Here is a 23,965-nt window from a genome sequence, read left to right on the forward strand (position 1 = left end):
CCAGAAACTTTCCGAACGCGGTCGGGGAAGGGGGAGGAAGAAAGGGAAGGAAAATAGGGAGGGAGGGAAGGAAGGGGTGTTGGCGACAACGATATGTTCCCGCTCACGCTGGCCTCCAGCCTCCCTGTCGCCGGCCGGAGCTCAGCCACACCATACCACGCCGCGCCGCGCCGGGCCGCGGTTAAAATGAAAAAGTCAGGCTAACTAATAAATAATGAGGGCGTTAATGAATTAGCCTCTGCGCCCGCTAAAATGCCGGGTGCGGTCTTTCTGGAGCGCCGCCAAAAACCGGTCTCCCGCACTGCCATGCTAAGGGAAAACGCCGTATGAACCCTCAAGCGTTGCCGGATTTCCTTCACTAAAAACCGAATCAACTGGAAAAATGTTGAATATTTTATGTCAAATTTTTCAGATAATTTTGTTCGCGATTTGATATTGAACATCTGAGAATGTCACGGAAAAATATGCAAAATTTTTCCGAAGAAGTGCATGTTTTATCCGGAGAAATTTGGCAACTCTCGAATGTTCATGCGGCGTTTTTCCTCAGCACGGCAGCGCACATCGCCGCATTTGCAGGCCTTTGTTATCCTCGCTTCAGTGCTTTGCTTCCCGCTCATGTTTTCGACTGTTTCCGCGGGGGGGGGGGGGGGGGGGGCACCGTGTCCCGACTTCCCACTCCCACGATTAAAATTCTCCACTTTTACAAAGTGATTACCAAAAATGTCATCCCCCCTAGCGGCTGTCCATAAATTGCGTAACGCGATTTTCTCGAATTGTTGTCACCCGCCCACGCCTTGCATTGGCGGATCCAGCAAATTGGCAACATTGTTTTTTCTCCATTGAAACCCATGGAAATGTATCGATTCTGGGAGGGACCAGGTGCTCCGACAAGAATCGATTAACGCAATCGTAATGCTGACCTAGACACCTAGACACTAACATTTGCTTCGATCAATAAGCTTGCTCTCTTCGATCTCTTGAAGGTATAATTGGGTGTTGCTGATGCTGTTTGTTTTAATTCTTGACAGATCTTTCATACTTAGCACGGGTCAATACATACTCGAGAGTTTGACGAAAAGGGCCATGCCCCAGTCGTTAGTAAAGAAAGAAAAGAAGGGAGAAAAAATTTAAAGGAAATTTGAAAAAAATCATACTTCAAAAAACTCTGTATTATTATTTAATGTTACTCTTCATATTTAATTAATATAAATTTATTTGATTTAATTTATGTGAATATATACAATAAGAAGAAACACTCTCTCTTGTTTATACAATAACTATTCATGCTTCAAATAAAAGTTGTTTTAAAAAAATTAGTAAAAAAATCGGTCTTTTATGGTCTCTTGCAGCCTACTGGTTGCGATGTATCATATCGCATTTTAGCACCGATTCTAGAATTTGAATAGTTGATGCCACTTAATGATTGACGTCAAGTCGAAGATTCACTAGGCAGCAAATCGGTTAGGACGAAATCCTACTTATCTCAAATTTTGTCCGATCCGCAGACAATTCAACTTAGCGAGATTTCACTGTGTAAGCTCTCTGACACTCGAACGTCCACCCAAACGGAAAATTCCTACCAGAAATCTACAACGGCGTGAGTCGATACACGTACTTTATACTTGCACTACAGATATGTGATCATTTGATCGTCACCGGAGGTTACAAACATCCACAAGCAACTATTCCTGCTCAGTGGATGTGCGTGTTGCGGGTACAAAAATTGAAGGCGCCCTGGATTTCTTTCGCCATCAAATGATGTTAAGTCAATGTAACTCTGGATCGTCAAATTTCGAAAATCTGTTATTTTGTGGAAAAGTCATTTTCGATGCTCAAATTCAAGCCGTTTTTTTTTCTACTATATTCAAATATCAAAAGGACCCATCTCCAAGATTTACCTGTTCGGTAACGATAACGATTCCTGCAGAAGTCCGCTATCCTCAAAATCTCAAATTATGTTCCGGGTTTGTTATTGCCTCAAAGCGGCCCCTCGTCCCCTACGCACTGAAAAAAAATTATCGGCGTTTTTACCAAGGTCCGTTGGTACCTTTACCATCTCACTTTTTTTACCAATTATTGATAATTTCCCCAAGACAGACTGATAAGCTTACCTAAAGACCGGTATTTTTACTGGTTTTTTTTTCAGGTAAGAATACCACTTTTATTGGTAATCAATTCCCGGTAACTTTGCCATTTTATCTCGGTAGCTCTACCACAGTCGATAAAAAATATTGGCGTTTTTTACCACGGTCCAGTAAAATTACCGAGAAAGTTCAATAATTTTACCGAGATTTCTTGGTAAAATTACCAATTCCATAAACGGTAATTTTACCAAGAAAAAACTGGGATCAAATAGAACCCTGAATTCTTGGTCATTTTACCCTTTTCTTAGTAATTACACGGATATTTTTTTTTCAGTGCGTCTTGTCCGTTGGAGGATAGTTTACTTTTTTTTAACAAGGAAAAAAGCAAATTAAATGAATGAGCAAAGACCTGTAAAAGTGTTAAAGAAAAAATCGGGCACGGACTGTTGGTTTTGAATATTCATCAGCATTTACATTTTTACAGAGCTGCAGCCAAGCGCACTCTCTAAATATTCAAATAATCCAGATGCTTTTGAAAGCTGATTAGGGAACGGCGTATTTACTGGTGCATCGTAAAGCTCATCAAAAAATAATAATATTCCTCCAAATTTGTTCTCCTCTCTCGTCGTTTTTTCTCTCCTTAAAGTCATCGGCATCTATTTTCTTACCGGGTTAAAGCTTCTCGCTTGTAAATTCTTCGTGCTTGCAATGCTTTAATTCATTTTAGATAGAGTTTTTTTACCGTTAACGGTTAAAATTTTTTTCGACCATATACAGTCATAACCCCAATATCGATAACTAAAGTGCAGAACCACGTACTTTTACTATGGTGTTTAGAAATTCCAGCTATTATTTTATTTTTTCGAAGAGAAACAAGCAAACTTCATTGCTTGAAATTCACATACAGAATAGTCTGCCAACAGAGAAGAAAAATCAAGGAAGTTTTAAAGAAATTACGTTAACTAGTTTTCTACAAATGGAGGTACACGGTCTCTCACTTGGCCATCGATATTATATGTATCGGCAGCCGCAGCCAAGCTTTTAGATACTGGCTCTCAAAATTCGGCGAAACGGCTGAAAACTTGACAGCACTATACCAAACTTACGGCAGTTATAACAAATTTTTGCAGTCGGAACCGTAAATTTCTGCTCCAACTACCGAGCTTTTCGGGCGCTTTTCGGATGTTACCGGAAAATTTTTTGATGCATTGATTGCAATTCAGAATGGAGACGGTTTTGGGACATTTTATTATTTTTGAGTTTGATTTCTGGGCGCACCAGTGTTTTCTTTACCCACCGAAATGGACTGGGGCTTTGTGTGCTAAGTTAATATTAGGGCATGCAGTAGCTAAATGATTGGGGAGTAATTTTGTATACATATTTTCTTTGTGCGTAAAACTATGAAAACTGATCTTTAGAGCCTTTTTGTACATTTTATTATGTTTAAGTCATTCTAAAAATCGTACGCAGTAGCATTGAAGCACGAAAGATCGAGTAATTCCGCAATACCTAATTCTTGAATCTCTCCCTGGTTGTGAGTTTTGTTTGATTGCGTCAATCAGTAACAATTTTTTCAGGTTGGCAACATTGTTTTTCCTCCCTTTAAATGTATGAATTTAAATGGAGAAATTCAGTGTTACCAACGTTTAAAAATCGCCACTGTCGTTCAAATTAACTAAAAAAAAATTTTGTTACGCTAAGATCTTACACTGAATTTCCCAACTCCTTCACATTTGAGGTGGAATAGTATTTGCATATGTGATATCGAACATCTTCAACTTTTCAACCAAGCAAGAAGTTATAATTACGTCCAATTGTTGAGAAATTTCTCTAATTCCTAGTACATTAGGGCCTTCAAGTCAAAATGCGTGAAGATCTCGAATAGAAATAATAGACTCAAAATGATATCAACTGGTCCTTTTCACATAACATAGAAACATTGAAAAAAAGGGAACAAGAATTGTAAATTAAAGCTCACGTAATAAATCAATACTCGCGCATCCGAATGAATTGATAAAATTTCAGCTGCTTACCATTATGATTGTTTGTCTGAATAAACTGTTTTTGGCTCCCGGCTGCATCAGCAGGACATGAGTGCTCGAGTACCTGAAATAGATAAACCTGTGTTAAAAATACAAATTTTTGAATGGGACTTGTACAAAATATTTTTATATTTGACGGCCTTGAATCCTCGTCAAAAGTAAAAAAAGATTCAACAGCTGCAAAAATACGTAAAGTAGAAGTATCGTGTACATAAATTCAGCAGAAACAGAGAGCAGAAGACTTTCTTCATCCCAGAATGTCTCAGAACAGCCGGCGGTTTCAGTCGATTTAACCAAGATTTTGGTCGATCAAATAAGGCGTTTTGTTGATCTTACCCACGAAAATGTAACTCAAAGTTATCCAAAGTAACCATAAACCTGGGAATTTATAACTGTGTAAGAAACGTGTCCAAATTGCAGGAGGAAACTTGAATTATTGCTTCAAAGCCGCTCAGATTGCCTAATTAAGCTATTGAAGGCAGACCGATCAGAATGTGTGAATAAGCGCGGTGAGTGGAGTGACATCCACCGGCGGATCCAGCAAATTGGCAAAATCGTTTTTTCTCCATTTAAACCTAAGGAAATGTATCGATTTTGGAGGGGCTCGGTGCTCCAACAAAAATCGATTATTTATAGCATAGGTTTAAATGGAGGAAATCAGGTGTTGCCAAATTGCTGGATTCGCCTCAACCAGGGCGAAACGTGACAACGATGAGTTTCGAGGCATCCACGGTTCTATTTGTTAATATAAATGAAATAGTGTCATTGTTGCTATCAGTTGCCGACGCATCATGTTCCGTCGTCGTGGCTTAAAAGATGATTTGTTCTCTTGTCACCATCGTCTCCTTCTGTCGGTCCCGCATCACTTGAAATGTGTGCTTCCAACAGAATATTGTCAGTAACTAATTTACACCCAATCTCCAACCCTTTCCTTCTTCCTCTCTTCTTTCCTTCCTTATGCTACAAATAGAATGAAGCTTTAAAACTCCTAAATTCAGCGGACTAGTGCCAAAAATTGCATCGAGGTTCCATTCAGACCACTCGCCTAATTTTTCTTTTTAGAAATTTACAACTTCAAGTGAGGAGTGAAAATTCAAAGCCTTAAGTACCATCGGGAGTTGCCAAGATTGAGCAAACTGTTTCTCTCAATTACAGGAACTTTTGTGGACTGAGAATAACAAAATTCGTCATCGATAAAAGACAAGACTTTGGCGAATATATCTCCTTAAAAAATTCATGAAGAGAAGAATTTCAACAATGGCATGACGTGTTTTGTGGTATATTGATTGACCTGCCATTTTATGGAAAAGGATCGATAAACAGGGTCTTTGCAACGAACAGCTTAATAATCGATTCTTCACCGAAGCTTCAAATAAGGAAATATCGATAATCGATCATTCGCGCCTCGCCACTGCGGACATTGACTTCTTTCACGGCGAGGAACACCGTCCACGATCTAAGTAACACCCGTTGGCGTGTGCCATGATTTGAATTGGATTGCATTTTGCAACAAGGAGCCAAGACCATTCCAATGTCGCAAGGATTGTGCAACTTACATTATTCGCAAATAATTATTGAAATCATGCCTAACTTTTAATTTACAAACGTAAATTTCCCCCTTGAATTCATAGTTCATTGGGAGTAAAGATAAAACTTGTTTAGGTGATCACTTTATACTTGCAAGGGTTACCTTGGTTAAAAAGTAGTTACCTTACTTTTGTTTAAAAAGAGCACAATCTTAGCAATTTTGGAATGCTCTTGGTTCCTTGGTCCAAAATGCTATCCAATTCATACTCCTCGTGAGACAAAAATATATGAAAACGGTGGGGAAAAATTGGGATTTTTTAAGAAAAAGACGACATCACGCTTAAGTTCAGAGATATTATTGCCCTAACTTTGAATGGAAGAAATTAAAACCACCAGACGCCAGGACACTGAATAAACTAGTTCTTACATCTAAGAATGACAAGGCGGAAAGTTGGCTTGTTCCTCTTAAGGAATTAAATGGAGGCAAAAATGTTGAAACGCTGCAGTTCGTCGTTTTTGCCAGGAAAGAGCGTAACAATGTTTCAATTTTGCCAAATGACCCCTCGCAAATTGCAATTTTATCCGTAGAATCTTAGACATTACTGGCTGAAAATTCCACTAATTTTTCATCTGACCTCATGCAAAAATCAGAAAATGTAGAGCGAAAATTGGAATCGTATATTCTTTCAAAAAATTGGATTGCTCCAGTCAAATTTGAACCTCGGAATGGAGTAACGTTCCTTCGTCCGGGAAACGGCGAATTGGATTACATTTTGCAATGAGGAACCACTATTTCTGGCCCATTTTAGAAACAACATACATGTCATTAATTTCCCTATGCAGATATGTGGTTTTATGAAAGAGCAAGAGATGAGTGGTTCCGTATTGCAAAATGCAATCCAATTGAAATACGTTGTTTTTGAGTTTGGTAAACTTGGATTACATTTTGCAAAAGGGAACCACTATCTCTGACTCTCTCATGAAAGCACATATCTGCATAGGGAAACCAATGGCATGCATGTTGTTTCTAAAATGGGCCAGTAATAGTGGTTCTTTATTGCAAAATGTAACCCACTTATGTGATGATTCGCGAGCGTAAATGCATTGCAAGAATAAACAGATGTGGCGCCGCACAGTGGGTCGATTCAATCAGAGAGGTCGGACACGAAATTTTTAACTGAAACTGCAATTTTTTATGTTTAAACTGTCACATTTTAAATTTCAAGGGGTGCATTTAGAAGATAATTTCACGAGGAAACCAATGGAGCCACTTTTAGAACCTCAAAGTTTTATTTAAACGGAGTTATGAGCTTTCAAAGTTTCCACATTTTGTCCGACCTCTCTTCTGTACTCGATCCACTGTACGCCGGTCTTGGAAAATTCCTAGTTGAATAGTTCAGCCTTGCGAGGAAATAATGTCGGAGAGGATAAATATTTTAGAGGAATTTGGGCTTGGAATGCGCAGGTGAGGCACGTTGCGCGCTGAGAAAAAACTTTCGGAATGAGTTTCAAGCCGGAATCAAGGAGCGGGAAAGAGTATGGAAGTATCTTTTCATTTGTCCTCTCAGAAACTGGATTCGGGGTGATAAGATTGTTCAAATACGCGCGGCAGTAAAAGTCAGGAGGAAAAACTCAGAGAGGAGTTCAAACTCTAATTTACGCAAGTAATCTGGCTCACGGGGGAGGGAAAAACCCTGGACGAATGGGGCTGCAAGAGTAGCACCGTCAGCAAAGCTCGACTTTCTAGCTTACAGAGTGAACAGAGCGCAACGTTGCCAACCCGTATCGGAACAAACCGTGATTTTTTAAAACGATCAATGTGGGAGAGCAATGTTACGTTTGTACTGAAGCGGCAACATGGCGTCAGGAGCAAAAAGAACTGCTTCCGCGATAGTTTTTGTAAGCGGGCGAACGGAGCTCTCCGTGTTCAACTATAATATGCCATAAGTTAAAGCCACCTCTAATCTCTGTTGCCGGATGATTGAAATAAATTATATTTACGTGGGGTTACGGAAACGAACCGTGATTTTGCTCTTGATCACAGCGTGAAATACGCACTCTGTTAGCACGTACCCTCGTTAACAAAATCTCGAAAAATGTCTCGTCTGAAAAGAGACGTGAATAAGACGTATTCGGTTTCAATTGAAACTAATTTACTTCTATCCATGGTGCGTGCTCTCCAGGTTTTAGCTCAGATTCTGAGTCGTAAGGATACAGAAGTTTCATTTTAACAATTGGACGTATTTCTTTCAAACGAAACTATGTGCATTAAGACATAAGTTCTTAGACTGAGAATGCATGCGTAACAGAGTTCACGCCATAATGGACAAAGTTCCGTTTGGCAGAAATACGTCCAATGCTACTGATCGATGGCAAGTCTCGAAATTGAATCGGTTTCTGTTAGACGTGCATAAATGCAAAAACTCACGAACCCTGGCTTTTGTTGATCATGCAACAGACTAGGGCTCATGAGTTTTCGAACTTACGCTCGTCTAACAGAGACCGATTCAATCAAAGACTTGTTACAGGAGGCAGCGCACTTGTATAGATGAAAGATAGACGGATAATTCCGAGACCGGTCTTGTAAAAATCCTGTCACCAATTTATAAACTCGAAATGACGAATGAGAAAAAAAGAAATTCAAAAGAATTTTACATATTGCCACGACTTTAGTGAAAAAAAAGAACCACCGGAAAGAGAACTTTTCTCTCTGAATAAAAAGTCCAGTTTGCTTAAGCTGCAAAATAACCGCGATCCAATGATGTTTCAGGACAATATTTTGTTATGTCAATTTCTCTATTGAAAGCTATCAATCTGCAAAATCCACAATAGATAAAGATAGATGGGATGGATTCGATATAAATTTTGTTTGGACGTACATTTTAAATTTCGTTTTCATATTGGCACTGTCGAGAAGAATCCATACGAAAACATGTATATTGCATCCATGTGAGCATCCCTATGGAAGAGGCTCTTTCGTGAAATGCAGTATAACACATACATAGTTTTCAAATAAAGTCCATATGTATTGAAATATCATTGTAGATTTTGTGAGCATGCATTTTTATGGATTCTGTATTTAAGGAGTCCGAGACACAATTCTGAAAGAAATTCCGCACGGATTCGATTTGAAAAATTGAAAATGAAAGGCGGATTTTCATGTGGATCAGTGTTGATTTCAAACCATTGCAAAAATCGGAATACACGAAAGCTTAAAGACTGCATTGAATCGCTTGAAAATAAATAACAGCGTTAACTTTTTCACTCGTAAACGCGGGTGAAGAAAATGTGAAAAGTATGCAAGACCGTCTTACCATCGTGAAGGTGAGCTATTATCACCTATTCCATCTTTCTCTCCCCCTCTTCATCCCTTGAGTCCATTCTAAAACGACCAACACGAAAAAGAGGGCGAAAGCACGGGAAGGCTTTGTCCCTGCCCCATTATTAAGGTGTTCGTTCCGAACACCCTATTTATCGATCCTTTTCCATAAGTTTAAATGGCGGATCAATGGATGTATCGCAAAGCACGCGAAGCCACTGCTTTGAACGATAATTGAACGGGCAAGGTGGAGGCTGAAATTTATCCGAGCTTTAATAATGATCAATCTGGCATCGTCGTCAAAGAGAGTGAAAGCCCGTGAACCCAAGTCAAGAAATTTATTACTTCAATAAACTTCCCCTTATTACGGCAGGGGAATCGTAAAACTTTTGAGCTGTCAAAATGTAACTGATGTTTTCATCACGGACCAGACTGAGAAACCGATGAAATTTATACTCACAAAAATACCGTCCTCAACCGCACCGGAAACAAGTTTCGCCAACTTTACTCTGAAAAGTCGAGGCTTGGGCACTTACGAGTCAATGAAGACTCAGGTTCAAAATCTACTCGAATTAAAGAAGCGAATGAAATGGAAAATAAAGGTATGAAGGCCAGAAAAACTTTTTCTATCAGCGATTCTATTTTACGGAATGAGTTAGACTTGTTTTATCTGGTTATACCGTTAACTACAGGAACATGTCTTACTATTATGAATCCTCCATATCTAACGCGATAAATGCTACAATGTTCCGGTTTACTACTGTAAGTAATCAGTCAATCACGTATGGTCAGCACATAAATCTAAGGGCTAGTTTGCAAAAGAACTACTTACATTGTGTCTGTAGAGCTCGTTTAAGATGGCTATTTTAGATTGGGATGGACCGCAACAGCGGATCATAAATGCGAAGCTGAATTTATCATTACAGGAATGGAATGGATTGGGTTTGATGCAACCCCTTCCCTTCTCCATATAACTCCTGCTTCCTCTGACTCTGCATAGCAATATTACTTTTTCAACCTTATTTTAACCTCTTTTATTGTGATCCCGTCTGGCCTCAACACATTATGAAAAAACCAAAAAAATTGGTATTGAAGTAAAAAAATAAAAAAGGCGCCTTCAAGTTTAGATCTGCGCAAACATATCCCGTCGGACTATTCCGTTCAAATATTCAAATCTATGAATGGTTTCTACTATGGTAGATATTTAAATCAAAAATTTGTTTTCACTTTCATCTAAGTAATATTCATAATAAATGCAGTATTTTTTTACGAGCAATCAGCCAGTGGTTTTTTAAACCTGGATTTTCTTCCACAACTTTCCTCCCCAAACCCATCTCTCCTCAAATGAGTTTCTCGCTCGCGTGGTGAAAAATCCATGCTTAAAATAATCACTGGTAGATATTTAATATTGATGTGTCGCAGCTACAGCAGTCAATTTATTCGAACGTCCTGCAAAAGAATGACTTCAAAATATGGCACGATAACTCTCTTTTATGCACCGCTCGATGTTAATCTTCAAACGTTGCCATCGATATGAAGCACATGATTGTATTGAGAGCTGATGAGGGTTTTCAAGATAGCTTCTCACCACTAAATGGGACACTTAAAGAGATAACATTAACAAGGAGGAAACTCGAAGCTCCTCGGCACTGCTCCACAACCACTTCAGACAATTTCCTTCTTTAAAAAAGAAAATAATTGGTGCTTTCGTCGGATATCCTTCACTTTTTGACCGAGTGTCAGTCTTTACGAGGCAATTAATACCATGATAAAATCATGGAAATCATATTAATTGGACGTATTTATGCTGAAAGGAACTATGTAGAAGTGGAAAGATGGGATGTGCTCGTGGAGGCTGCATAAGAAACAATGTAAAAGTGGATATAGTTCCTTTTGAGAAAATAGAAAAGCGGGATTTGACATTAAATCAAAAGGAACTGAGCGCTAACTCATGAGCCGTGGATACATGACAAGAGCGTTCTGTACAGGGCCTATGAGTTAAAGCGCCCCGACGACGAGTGTCTAGCAAATGGATGCAATCCTGATGCAATATGCCTCCTTTCAAAGAAAATAAAGGAGTAGAAAATGAAAGAGAAGGAAAATAAGTAAATGAAGAGGAAGAAGAGGAGAAGAGAAGGAAGATGAAGAAAAAGGTGGAGAGTAAGTGAGGAGGAATAGGAAGAACAGAAAAAATAAAATGAAAAATACTCATTTCAATCTAAGTTATTTGCAACGCATTCAGAATTCGGGCGCCTTCAATTCGAGTGATACTTCCAGCCTCTCCGGAAAGTTAGTTTAGTTGCGTGACCTAACTTAACCTAACCTGACTCTGCTGTGATCGGTTCCCGCACTTTTTCACCGATCGAAGTCATGAAACGGGCATATTCAATTACTGCAGAGACAAAACTTCTTCGAACGTCCGAGAATTACTTTTCATGTGTTCTATTTTTACAAGGAAACTCACCAAATTGTTGTTCTCGAAGTTCTCCGCACAGTGCTCATGATATCGCTATATTTTGCAAATGGAACGCGTCGTAGGGGAAATAAGGCATCGGTATAAAAATGAAAAACGTGCAATTTTAACAATCATAATATAAACTATATCAACGGTGAAGCTCCTGAACCGCATATCTCGGTTTGCAACGTTGCAGACTTCTTGCCATACTTTACTTTTTCAATGGAAAACTACTCTACGTCAACTCTTCAAAACTTCCGTGGTTTTTTCTTTCTCTGACTTTTTTCATAAAATTTTATGAAAACTTCAAGGAACGATGCTTATTTGTTCTCTTTCAAAAAAATAAAACAGTAGCGGAGATTTGAAAACACTGCAAACGAAATACGTGGTTTGGGAGTTTCACCATGGATATCCTCCTGAGAAAAGGAGGTATTTGAGGAAGGACTACGAGTCCGGCGCTAGGAACGTGGTATGATTTTTGAGGCTCAAATTGCCCGTGGCGTTGTTTGGCAGAGTTTTCCGGAGCCCTCAACCTCCCATTTCCTGAAACAGCGCGCTCTAGCTGGGATGTATTTATGGGCGCGGACTATCTGAGGGTTGATCTAGGGGGTCAGACAGTTCATTTAAAACAGACAGGTGGAATACTCGGGCAAATAATTAATTACAGTTAATAGTGTGGTTGTATGCACGCCGCGCATGTTTCAACGAGTCACGAACTAGACGAGGCCTCATCTAGCAGATGCCTTGTCTTGCCGCGCTCCCTGCTCCAACATTCCGAGCCTCTGTTCGCTCGGGGGCGCTACGAAACGCGGCAACCCCAGACAGTGGCAATGTTCAAGCGGAACATGAAAACAATAGAATTCGTTTGAATTAATAGACTGACGTAAATACATGTGCTGATAAATCTTGTCCCTCCTCCCCCACACACCCACGCCCGCCGGGCACACCCCGCGATTTTCTCCAGCATCGTTATGCAGGCAGGGTTGCAGCGAGCGCGAAAAGAGCGGGGGTGGCGCGGCGCGGCGCGGCGCAGCGTTCGGTCATTCCCTACGTGCAGCAACACTCTGCGCTGTATCAAAACGCAATTATCCGTAGTTTTTGTTTCATTCATTTTTGATTGCTTTTATTATAATCTCCATTGTTTCAATTCTGACTCGCTTTCTCGCCCGGACTCTAGTCCACTTCCGCGCCCCCCCCCCTCCTCTCACCCCGCGCCCCTCGCCCCTCGCCGGAGCCTCTTTGTCACTTTTATGTTGCTTTTGATTGAGTACGCTCTATTTTTATTTCCATTAAATTTTTTACTGGGCTACGGCTTCCTCCCGGAGCGGCGTTTGGACGCGTTTATGCTAAAACCTACTATGCTCCGCGCAAACTGTATGCATATAGTTCCTTTCAGTATAAATAGATCCATTTGTCGTGTCGGGCGCATTAAGTTGATTTAGAGGCGGGGCGAGGCGGGGTGGCGATGAAGTAGCGTGCATGAAAAGTTATCTCCGTTATGAGCATCTAAAACGGGATTTAAAATCAATGCAAAAAACCGCATGGAGAAAAAAAATACAAGCTCTCACTAGTGTCTATCATAAACTGCATGGCTCATGGCCATGGCCGAGGAAAAAATGCTCTCGATTCTCAAACCGCTCGATTTTATTGCGAGCCGGGGATTTGTCGTAATTGCGGATTACAACTCTGCCGTACTGAAAGAACGCCGTATGAGTCATCGGGCGTTGCCAAATTTCCTTCGACAAATCAAGAATTTTCAGGAAAATTTGTATATATTTCTCCTCCGATTCTCAGAGGATTTTGTTCGTAATTTGATCTGAGAGGTCCAGAAGTTTAAAATAAAAATAATCATAACTTTCTTCAAAAATAAATCTTTTCTGAGAGGAAATTTGGCAACATTCGAATGCTCATACGGCCTTTTTCCTTGGCACGGCAGAACTGCCAGCAGTGACGTATCGTGAGATTTTCCATGAGATGGGATTCAAAGGTGAAACAGTTTTGGAAATCATCTCGAAAAATGACGCTGTTTTCAGAAAATTGTCTGATCTCCGGGGAGAGTGCAGACCCGTTCTGCCGAGCTAAGGAAGAATGCCGTATGAACCTTCAGGCGTTGCTGAATTTCCTTTGATAAAACGCTATTTTCCTGGAAAACTTATGAATATTTTCGCTCCAATTTTTCAGATAATTTTGTTCGCAATTTCACCTAAAGTTCCTGAAAATTTCAAGGAAACATATTCATAACCTTCTTCATAACTAAAAATTTTATCGAAGGAAATTTGGCAACCCTCGAATGTTCATACGGCGTTCTTCCTTAGCATGGGAGTGTTGACGTCATCGATTGCTGTAAAATAACATTTCGTTGATTCATTGCTTTAAAATTGCGCCAATACAAGGAATAAGGACCAAATTAAAGGTGGAATCAAAAAATCTTATGTGCCTACATGACAAGATCGTGCATTTCAAGTACCACTAGATGAGCCTAATGACGTATACTTCATGAATTTCATATTGAGACATTTCTTCATTTTTTCTCAGGAAGTGGGAGGATACTAGAGTACCTATATTGAGAGAGTATGGCCACTGGGGTTACCACCTCTGATTGGCTCAGCCATCTTAGGCTGAATGGAGCCCTTAGGACCCAAAAATGGCGGACGCCATAAATTAATGTAATGCAAAATGACTCAAAATGTAGTTTTCTTTGCTTATCGTAACGAGAAATTTACTCAAATGCACTATTGCGACATCTTTACATATTTTTAAGGCTAATCGTGTGCAATTTTTGAGAAAAATTATCTCAGATGTAGAAAGGTCGGCAGCAAGTGCGGTTGGTGATAACCGTCAAAAGTTGGCATTGACCCCCCCTTCCATCCACAAAAACCAAAACAAAGCACCGCCATTTTTGGGCCCTAAGCCTCTCCATGGGGCCCAGTGGCCATACTCTCTCAATATAGGTACTCTAGAGGATACGAATGCAAAAGTTTAGACAGAACACACCGTGGTGAGGAAAATGAAATATTTTCAGAGAAATCCTCGCGGTAAATCCAATTTCTTTCTCACCATAGACGGCGCGAGATGCTCAAAATGAACATGATAAAGGGTCGAAAAGCGCGTTGGAGAACTTCATTTTAAAAACGGAAACGGCCCCATAGGAATCCGCACCGCTGCCGAATTGGACGTTTTTAAATCAAAAGGAGCTATATCCATTCTACTATGAGCTCTGAAATCCCTAATAATACATTCATGATAGGGCTCATGTCATAATGAATACAGTTTCTGTTGATTTAAATACGTCCAATTGACTCCCGTTGACATTGTCCTTCTTTTTTAGAGGTAAAATGTCTGCGTATTGCTCCTCATCATCGGCAAGAAGTGGCATCGAATCCCGCAAATAATTACCTGAGCCCATGTTAAAATCCTGCTTCTTGCTTCCAAAAATGAAAAAAATTGACCCCAATTCATTTTTATGCAACAAAATCGAGCAAATTTCCAATGGTAAATTAGGATCAGTGATGATGTTTACTTGATGGTGACTGATGAGAAACGTGTTGAACAACCTGCCGTTCGGCTAATCAGCACAAGTGTAAATTTCATCAAACTGATTTTAAGGCTCCTGAGTTCATAATCAATTGAGGACTTCAAAGGGTCTCATCAGCGATTCAGCTTGCACCGCTGGCTAATGATACAATCGAAATAACACGACGAGATACTGTCGCGCTAAGGAAAAACGCCGTATGAGCATTCAAGAGTTGCCAAATTTCCTCCGATAAAATGTGAATTTTTTATGTAAGTTATAAACATTTGTCTTCTAAATTTTCAGGAACTCTAGGTGAAATTGCGAAGACAATTTTCTGAAAAATTGGAGGAAACATGAACATATGTTTCCCAAAAATTCACGCTTTCTCGTAGAAAATTTGGCACCACCTGAAGGTTCATTCGGCGTTCTTCCATAGCAAGGCAGAATATGTGTGTGTAGACACACTTGTGTGTACCTCCAATTGGTTCATGTTACAGTTTAACCTTGCACTCGTATTAGAGACTGTTCCAGTTCCATGTACGTCTTTTGTTTAAGTAGAACCACGGTTTTTCCTTTCATTACTTGGTTATTACAACACTAGCGAAATGCCCGTGACTGGAGTCACGGGTCTAGAGGCCGCTAAAATATCTACAACCCCGAAAAAATGGTGGTAGGGGAGCAAGACATGCCATACAAAAAAAATGATAAAATCGATAGAAAAATGAGTTGTGGAGAGAGGGTGATGGAGCTAGAAAAATTAGCTGCGGGTGGGGGGGAATGCTGGCAAAAAAATTAGAACTAACCTAGCAATGATTTATTAAAAAAAGAAAGAAAAAAAATGAAAAAAAAGAAAAAAAGAAGTTGAAATAAAACATCAGCTGATAGCAATCAAAGGTTACCAAGGAAACCAAGGAATGGAACTTTCATAAAAACAGTTTAGTGGAAAACAGCGTAAGTAGGGCACTTACGTTAATTACCGTTTATAAGTAAACGGTAAATGCGATTTAACCGAAAATTTATACAGTTCTTCATAAGACCAAAATGGACAAAATTGCAAAATTTGAAGAAGCTAACGTAAATCTAACGATAGTTATCGTGAACGAAAGAATTGCTGACATGGGTCGGGTAACTATTATAGGTGGGATTTTAGGGCATTTTGATTCGTCGAGGTGTAGCTTGACTCCGATCAATCGATAACAGAACTGAGGTAGCGCGTGTGACGCTAGGTCAATATGTCCCGGGTTCGAATCCTAGTAGAGCCCACGTCAAACAAGTTTACGCACTTTTAGACTGCGACAGAAGATCGTCTAACTGACTGACTTCACTTTCACATGTAAAATAAATGAACGAATCAAGATGAAGAATCCTCTGTCGTAGTCTAGTAGTGCGTACACTTATTTGGCGTGGACTTTACCACTGATAATTAAGTCCACTAACATAGATTCCATTTGCTCTTAATCGCTTAAATAATGAAAAACTTCGAAAAATTGCAAACCCTCTCATGATTTTTCACCTGATCTGGTGCAAAAATCACAGAGAAATTGGACGCAAATTGCACCGGTACTTTCTTGTAAATTAAATTGTTTAAGTCAATTTTTCGACCCTAGAATAGAGTTACGTTCCGTCGTCCGGAACGAGAATGACGAATGCAATTAGATTAATTCTGCGGTAAAAACGTATGAGCCACCCTAGCATAGGTTTTCAGATGTCAGAATAGCAAGCAAATGCAGTCAATTTTGCGGCGAGCCGTAGCGAAGAAGAACGCCGTATGGACATTCAAGAGTTGCCTAATTTCTCCGGATAAAACATATATTTTTGACGAAATTCGTGCATAGTTTCCCTTGAAATCAATAGACTGAAAAAAATAGTCCGGGAAATTTGAAAAAAAAAATATTTACAACCTCCCCCATTAATTCGTAATTCATCGGAGGAAATTTGGCAACACTGCAAGGCTCCTACGGCGTTTTTCTCAGCGTGGTAGTATATTGCTATGCTAAAGGAAACCACCGTATGAACATTCGAAAGTTGCCAATTTTCCTTCGATAAAATGTTTATTTTTGAGGAAAGCTACGAATACTTTCCCTTGAAATTTTCAGGAACTCCAGGTGAAATTACGAGCAACATTACCTGAAAAATTGGAAGAAAAATATGCATAAGTTTACCAGGATATTTGTGTTTTATCAAAGGGAATTTGGCAAGGCCTGAAGGTTCATACGGCGTTCTTCCGTAGCGCGGCAGTGTAGGTCCTCGTTTTCCCTAGAGTACCTGTATAGCGAGAGTATAGACAGATGTGAAACTCCGAGAATCCATCAGGCCTTCACCGATGCCTCCGCGAATAAAGTTAGGGCCCAGAAATGCAGCCAACCTATGAATTTCAATTATCCAGAGCGATTTATTAATACAATTGTTGCGAACCATCGTTTATAAAGTACGTATTTGCCTTGGTTTTTGCAAAAATTTACTCATTTTTGCGGAAGAACGCTCATATATGTACATCCTTAGCCATCTTGGTTAGAATTGGAATCTGCAGACTGGCAGTGAAATTTTGTGCGTTAGAAGTTGGTTAGAAGGGTGGCTGCACTTTTGGGCCCTAAGCCCTCCGTGAAGCGATCTGTCCATACTCTCGCTATACTGGTACTCTATAGTTTTCCCTTGTGAAACTTGACAACGCTGAATCTCGGTGGATGTGAAGCGCCGGAGGCGAGGGAGGGATGATGTATCAAAGGACTACGTTTTGTGATTCTTACGTGCGTTTTAGCGCAACCGCTGAACTTTGCAGTGCATCAAAATGCGTAATTTATTCTCGCCTGTGAAAGCGAGGGGGCGGGGGGGGCCCGGGCGGCGTCTACCGGAGTTAGCCCTCCTACTCGTCCTCCACCCTCCAGGACCTTCCAGACCTCGCGTTGTCTCTCCTCGAGCCGCACTTTAATTTCAGAGCTTACCTTAATGTTTACTTCACTCCACTTTTTTCCTTCTTTCACTCCTCGTTTTAATTTTGAATGGTCCCTCGTGGCGAATTTCCGCCGCGACTTTGAACGCCGCCCCCGCGCCGCCGAGATTCATCTCCGGCCTTCTGATGAGCCGAATATTAAAAACTGAATCGCCCAAAATACCCTCTTTTTATTCACAGATAGCGACATGGCCACAACTCGTGGCTCCTGAGTGCTGAGGCAAGAGCTCGCACATTGCGGGTTGTACACATTGTAAATAGGTCAAAGAATTGTGTTTTGATGCTTTATTCTTGCAGATCAACTGAATCTAATAAGATCCGTCCAAACAGCAACTTTCTACGTTAAATTTCTACGTTAACAGGAAAAAAAATTTACCAGCGGTAAAAATGAGGAATCATAAAAAAATGTTGTCTGTCTGCTCTATTGTAAAACTAGCGCTATTTTGAAACCTTAACCCCCCCCCCCCCCCACGCGTTATTATTCAATGAGAAAAGTTGCGGTTTGGACAAATCTTCTTACATTTAGTGAATCTAGAAGAATCAAGCATCAAAACACGATTCTGTTATCAGCGCAACTGGCCCATTGAAGGCGGTTCACATTTCCAAAAAGTACGGAGAGTCCAAAATGCCCCTACTTGGTCCCAGGAAATAAAAAAATTACTGATTTAGGAGCCTTAGGGCCCTTTTGAAAGGTGTTGGAGTTTTTGAGAGGCCGCACAAAGCATAATTACTGCAGCTCATCAAAATCCCAGTCTCAGGTTCTCCAAAAAGTCTGATCTCACGGGCACGAGAGTCCCGAAATTCTAGTCTCACCACCTCCACCCCTGTCAGACAAAAGTCTTTGCACCCGGTCAGTCATTTAATCATGCTCTCTGGTCAATAGAAACTTAGTTATGAAGAATTTAATTTCCTTGACAAAAAATCCTTTGCCTTGAAAAAAAAGGCCTCTTACTGATTTTCAAATTTAATGCTCTTTTTCTAGGATTTTCTGTGAACGTACGCGAGTATTTCGGTGGATTGTTTGACATTTTATTCATCAATCTTATCAACACAATAAACAGAGCGAAAGATTCCCTTCTTCAGTTTATACAACTTGAATAACTGTCGCACTAAGGAAAAACGCCGCACAAACATTTGAGAGTAGCCAAATTTCTTCCGATAAAATGTTCATTTTTGAGAAGAGTTATGAATATTTTATTTTGACATTTTCAGATGATGTATATCTGATTGCAGTTATGATTCTTTGAAAATATGAAGAGTAAATATTCACAAATTTATTATATTACACTTCATATTATATCAAAGAAAATTTGGCAACGTCTGAAGGCTCATACGGCGTTCTTCCTTAGCACAACAGAATATTCAACTACATAAAATTTTCTGGAAACAAACTCTTTGAATTTTACGAGATGAATGACGACGCAGCAAATGGATCGGATTTATGATTTCCCATAGAGGAGCTAGGTATTTTAGTGATATGGGGTGTCTCCTCATTTTAGCTGTCCCGTATCATAAAACTCTCTCTTGTCATGTCATTTGGTGATGGACTTTCCGATATCAATCTAATCCTGAATTAATTTTGGAATCTTTGTTGCTTTGTTGGCTCATCGCTCAGTTTGCTCCTTTTGTGTTCACTTATTTCAAGTAAGAAACCGCTGTTCTGACACGTGCCGTGGTACACGTAGTGTTTTTTTATAAGCAATAATTAATTAACCGATTAATCCAACGTCTTTCAAAGCCAAACCCAAATGAGGCTGCTGCAAGGTGCGGGGATTCGCGAATTGATAACTGATGTCAACGGCAAATTTCACGGAAAGAACGATAGCGCTATTAAAAAACCTTGAAATCGTTACTTTAAAAAAAGCTGTTTTAGGAACCGACCCATCCAAAACGGCCACTTTTACGCGGGAGTGTCTCCGGTACACTCGTGACGTCATAGTTCATGACAAACCTGGTCTCTTCATCAAGCGGCTTTCGATTCTTAATGGAAAAATGAATTGTAAACGATGAAAAGACCAGGTTTGTCATGTACTGTGACGTCACGAAAGTACCGGATCCGTTTTCGCGTAAGAGTGACCGGTTTGAAAATCCGAATTTTTGGGCGTTTTTAAGTTGATTTTCGGGGGTTACCGGTGGTCAAAAAATTCCGGGAAAATTCCTGTGACATCAGGATCCGTATACTTCTTTCGACACCAGCAATGGAAAATTTGCAGCAGGCCCATTGGACAGTTGGAAAAAAAACTGTGAAAATACAAAAAATGTGGTAAAGGCTCGGCGGCTCGAAGCAGACAAAAAATGATTGTTGGAATCGACTAATGCGGCAATGCTGGTGCAAAGTATTCATTTATTCCTTTGAGCTTCAAAGGCAACTTGGGCCTTGGCTCTTGGCTGGACTTTTCATCTGAGTGGTCGTTTTAATTAAACCAACAAACGCCGTTCTCGGAAGCTGAGCCCAATTTTAATTGGATACCCACCTCTGGGCGCTGAGTGAGTTTTGGTCAGCTTAATTGATGCCTCTAAGTTGTGTGTTGCTATCGGGACGATCAATAATTAATACCTTCTTCCCAAGAGGTGATGGGCTCGTTGTAATTGCTGTAAGGTTTGGTCAGATGCTTCTGTTGCCCTTAATTATTTTATATACTGATTCAGCTCTGTCCTTGAAGAATAACTACTACTGTGGTAATAGAAATATCATTCCAACGCGTATAAAAAAAGTTTAGTGTTTTTAGGCCCATGTCAAGGACGCAAATTGGACCGCGTTTAGCAGAAATGATCCAAGCCACATCAGCTATTGCCAAATTTAACTGGGCGATTTAATTTTTTGGAAGAGCACGTTTGTGCAGATTACCTCAAAAAATGTAAAGGAATTTGCTTCGTACTATGCAGAAAATGCATTGAAATTTGCACAAAAATCCGCACGACCATTTTCCTGCCGAAAATTAAATCGCCAAATCAAATTGGGCAGTAGCTGATGTGGCTTGCTGCCTTTCTCCATAGCCAGGGCCAATTTAAATAGTTTAGGATTGTGTAAATCGATGGCTAAAGTGCGATACCACGTATCTCCATTCCGGTGTCTCAAAATCTCTGCTCCTATTTAATTTGTTGCAAAGAGACGTAAGTCAACTATATAACTTGAAATTTCTACGAAATATTCTTCTAATACAGAAGAAAAATTAAGGACGCTTTCAAAGAAATTAAGGTGGCTATTTTTTCAAAGAGAAAGTAAAGAGGATTCTGCAACGTCACAAACGGAGTTGCGTGGTGTCATACTGTAGCCTTCGAAATGTGATCGTATACAAGAAAAAGGACATTGATCTTCGAATATCCTATTCTTAAATTAAATATAAACGTAAACTCTTCCCGTCTAGTAAAAATCTCTTATTTGTATCCGTCTCACGTAAGCGTACCATTTCAAAAGAATATTACTATTTGACCATTTATCTGGGTGTTCATGTTGCCTATACTGAAATTGAAGGCGAACTGACATAGTATTAGGGGAATCTTCCCCGTCTGATTGACAGCTAATTTGTGTACGTCCTCCGAGTCAGCGTGCTTTTTTTTTTTTTTTTTTTTTTTTTTTTTTTTTTTTTTTTTTGTGGACGATCACGAAATTGTTCATAAGTAGTCTTTTCATGAAAAGCATGGAAAGTAGCCACCATTAATATCAAATTACAAATACAAATTTAAAATTGAGGGGCTTGGAGAACACGTCGGATGCGTGCAATTTTTGCTACTTTGATAAAAAATCATTTTAAGTTTCAAAATTACGTGGAGTTTTATGGCAGAGAGAATGTTCAACTTTTTGATGCTTAGAATTTGGATTTTAGTGGTGAATTTTTCACAGAATATATTTTAAGACGAGTTTTATTAGAAATCATTAATACCTCAAATACCTTTTACTCAAAAACTACACTGAAAAAAAGATTGGTAGAATTTACCATTCCTCCACGCTGTATTTCACATACACGGAAAAAAATAAATTGGTGATTCAACAATTCAATTGCTAAAAACAGTGAGTGCAATGTTTCAACGTAGATTTTACAACAAAAAAATGCTACTCTAACCACATTGTAAACTAATTTACCCACGGGGGTGGTTAAAGTAGCATTTTTTTGTTATAAAATCTACATTGAAACATTGCACTCACTGTTTTTAGCAATTGAATTGTTGAATCAGCAATTTAATTTTTTTCCGTGCAGCGTCAATTCAGAGTCAATTCTGCCAGAAAAAAGGTAAACGTTACTATACACTGGAAAAAAACACATTGGATCTAGAGTACAGACTCTTAAAAACATCGACAAGAAAAAGTTTCTTGATTCAATCAAAATCTAGCTTAAATCAAGAACCAAGCCTCTTAATTTAAGCGGATTTCGTTTTGATTCAAGCAAAAATCCGATTGAATCAAGAGTATTTTTTCTTGTCAATGTTTTCAAGAGTCTGGACTCTAGATCCAATGTGTTTTTTTTTTTTTCCAGTGTGTACTGGTACAGGTAACCATTCCTCTGGCAGAATCGACTTTGAATTCACGCTGTGTAAAACACAGCGTGAAGGAATGGTAAATTCTACCAATCTTTCTTTTCAGTGCAAACTTATCCCACTTGCCCTCCAAGCCCCTCAATTAAAAAAGGGTATTAACAATACGCAGTCATTTTTCATTTTAATTCCTTCGCACAAGCAAGGAGTCAAAGAATTGATTTCCGCGAGGACGTAAAGAACAGTAGCGTGGCGTGAATTGCGATATATCGATTGTTATGCCATTTAAAACTATGGTAAAGAATCGATTATAAAGGCGTTCGCTGCGAACACCCTGTTTATCGATCCTATTCCATAGGTTTAAATGGCATAACAATCGATATATCGCAAAGCACGCCACGCCACTGGTAAAGAAACGTCACGTAAAATTACGGGTTCAAAAAGCGCCTAAAGAGGTTGAGATGCGTAACGTACAGAGAGCATCTACCCCAGCTTTGAGAGGCTCTAGATCAGCACGTTGTTTTCCACGATTCCGAGTGAAAGTGGTGGTGGTATCGCGTTAACGCGATAAAACGTTTGCGACCTTTATATAATGGGGCTGGAGGAAACAAAAGGCCCCTCGATAAATTTTCCCGGTGTGCGAAAATTAATACAGCTTTGATCGGGGAGGGTGGCACGGCGTGGCGTGGCGCTGAACAAGGAAATGGCGCCTAGATTCCAAGTTTCAATAAAGGGATTCCCATGCCTTGCCTCACTTTGGCTCAGCTTCGATCCGATAGGCTCTACTTAAGAGATAGTTGGCTTTTGTGCACAAGCACAGGCATCTACCATGCATGAATCCATATTTATTCAATCACGCGCCGACACTTGAGCGTGTGGTTTCTCACCAGAATACTCTCCAGTGGCGTGGCGTGCTTTGCGATATGTCGATTGATCTGCCATTTGAACCTATGGAAAAGGATCGATGACAAGGGCGTTTGCAACGAACACCTTGATAATCGATTCTTTACCATAGCTTCAAATGGGGACATATCGATAATCGATCATTCATGCCTCGCCAATGTTACTCTCTTGGCTCCTGCCCACATGTGCACTGACGCAGGGAGGAAACACAGCCTTCGCTCCTGATAAACTACCCTTCCCTCCCTCACCACGGCTAAAGTGATATTAGCCTAAAATCACGGTGCGGCGCGGTTTATGGCCTTTGTTGAGAGCAAGTCAACTCAGAAGTGTTATCGCTGTAGATAAAATGATTCATCGGGATCACACTAATTTTTACTTTTTATCCACCTTGGCGTACCACCGCGTTAATAATTTTGACTTACGTAGGGGTCATTGGACAAAGTACGAACCCCTAACATCATGGTGTGCCGTATACATATGGCACGCTCTCTGACCTCCAATCAATTTCATGGGGTTTATGCCATTTGGACGACATTCTGCAATTAGGAACTACGATGGCCGGCTCAGTTGAGAAACAGCGCATGCACCATTGGTTTCTCTATGCACATAAGTGTTTTAACGGATGAGTCAGAAATTTTAGTCCCTGGTTGCAAAATGTAGTCCATTTGATCCCTCCACACCCTAGCATGACAGATCCG

Source organism: Bemisia tabaci, chromosome 1, assembly GCF_918797505.1.
Source record: "Bemisia tabaci chromosome 1, PGI_BMITA_v3".
In the NCBI taxonomy this organism is placed as follows: domain Eukaryota; kingdom Metazoa; phylum Arthropoda; class Insecta; order Hemiptera; family Aleyrodidae; genus Bemisia; species Bemisia tabaci.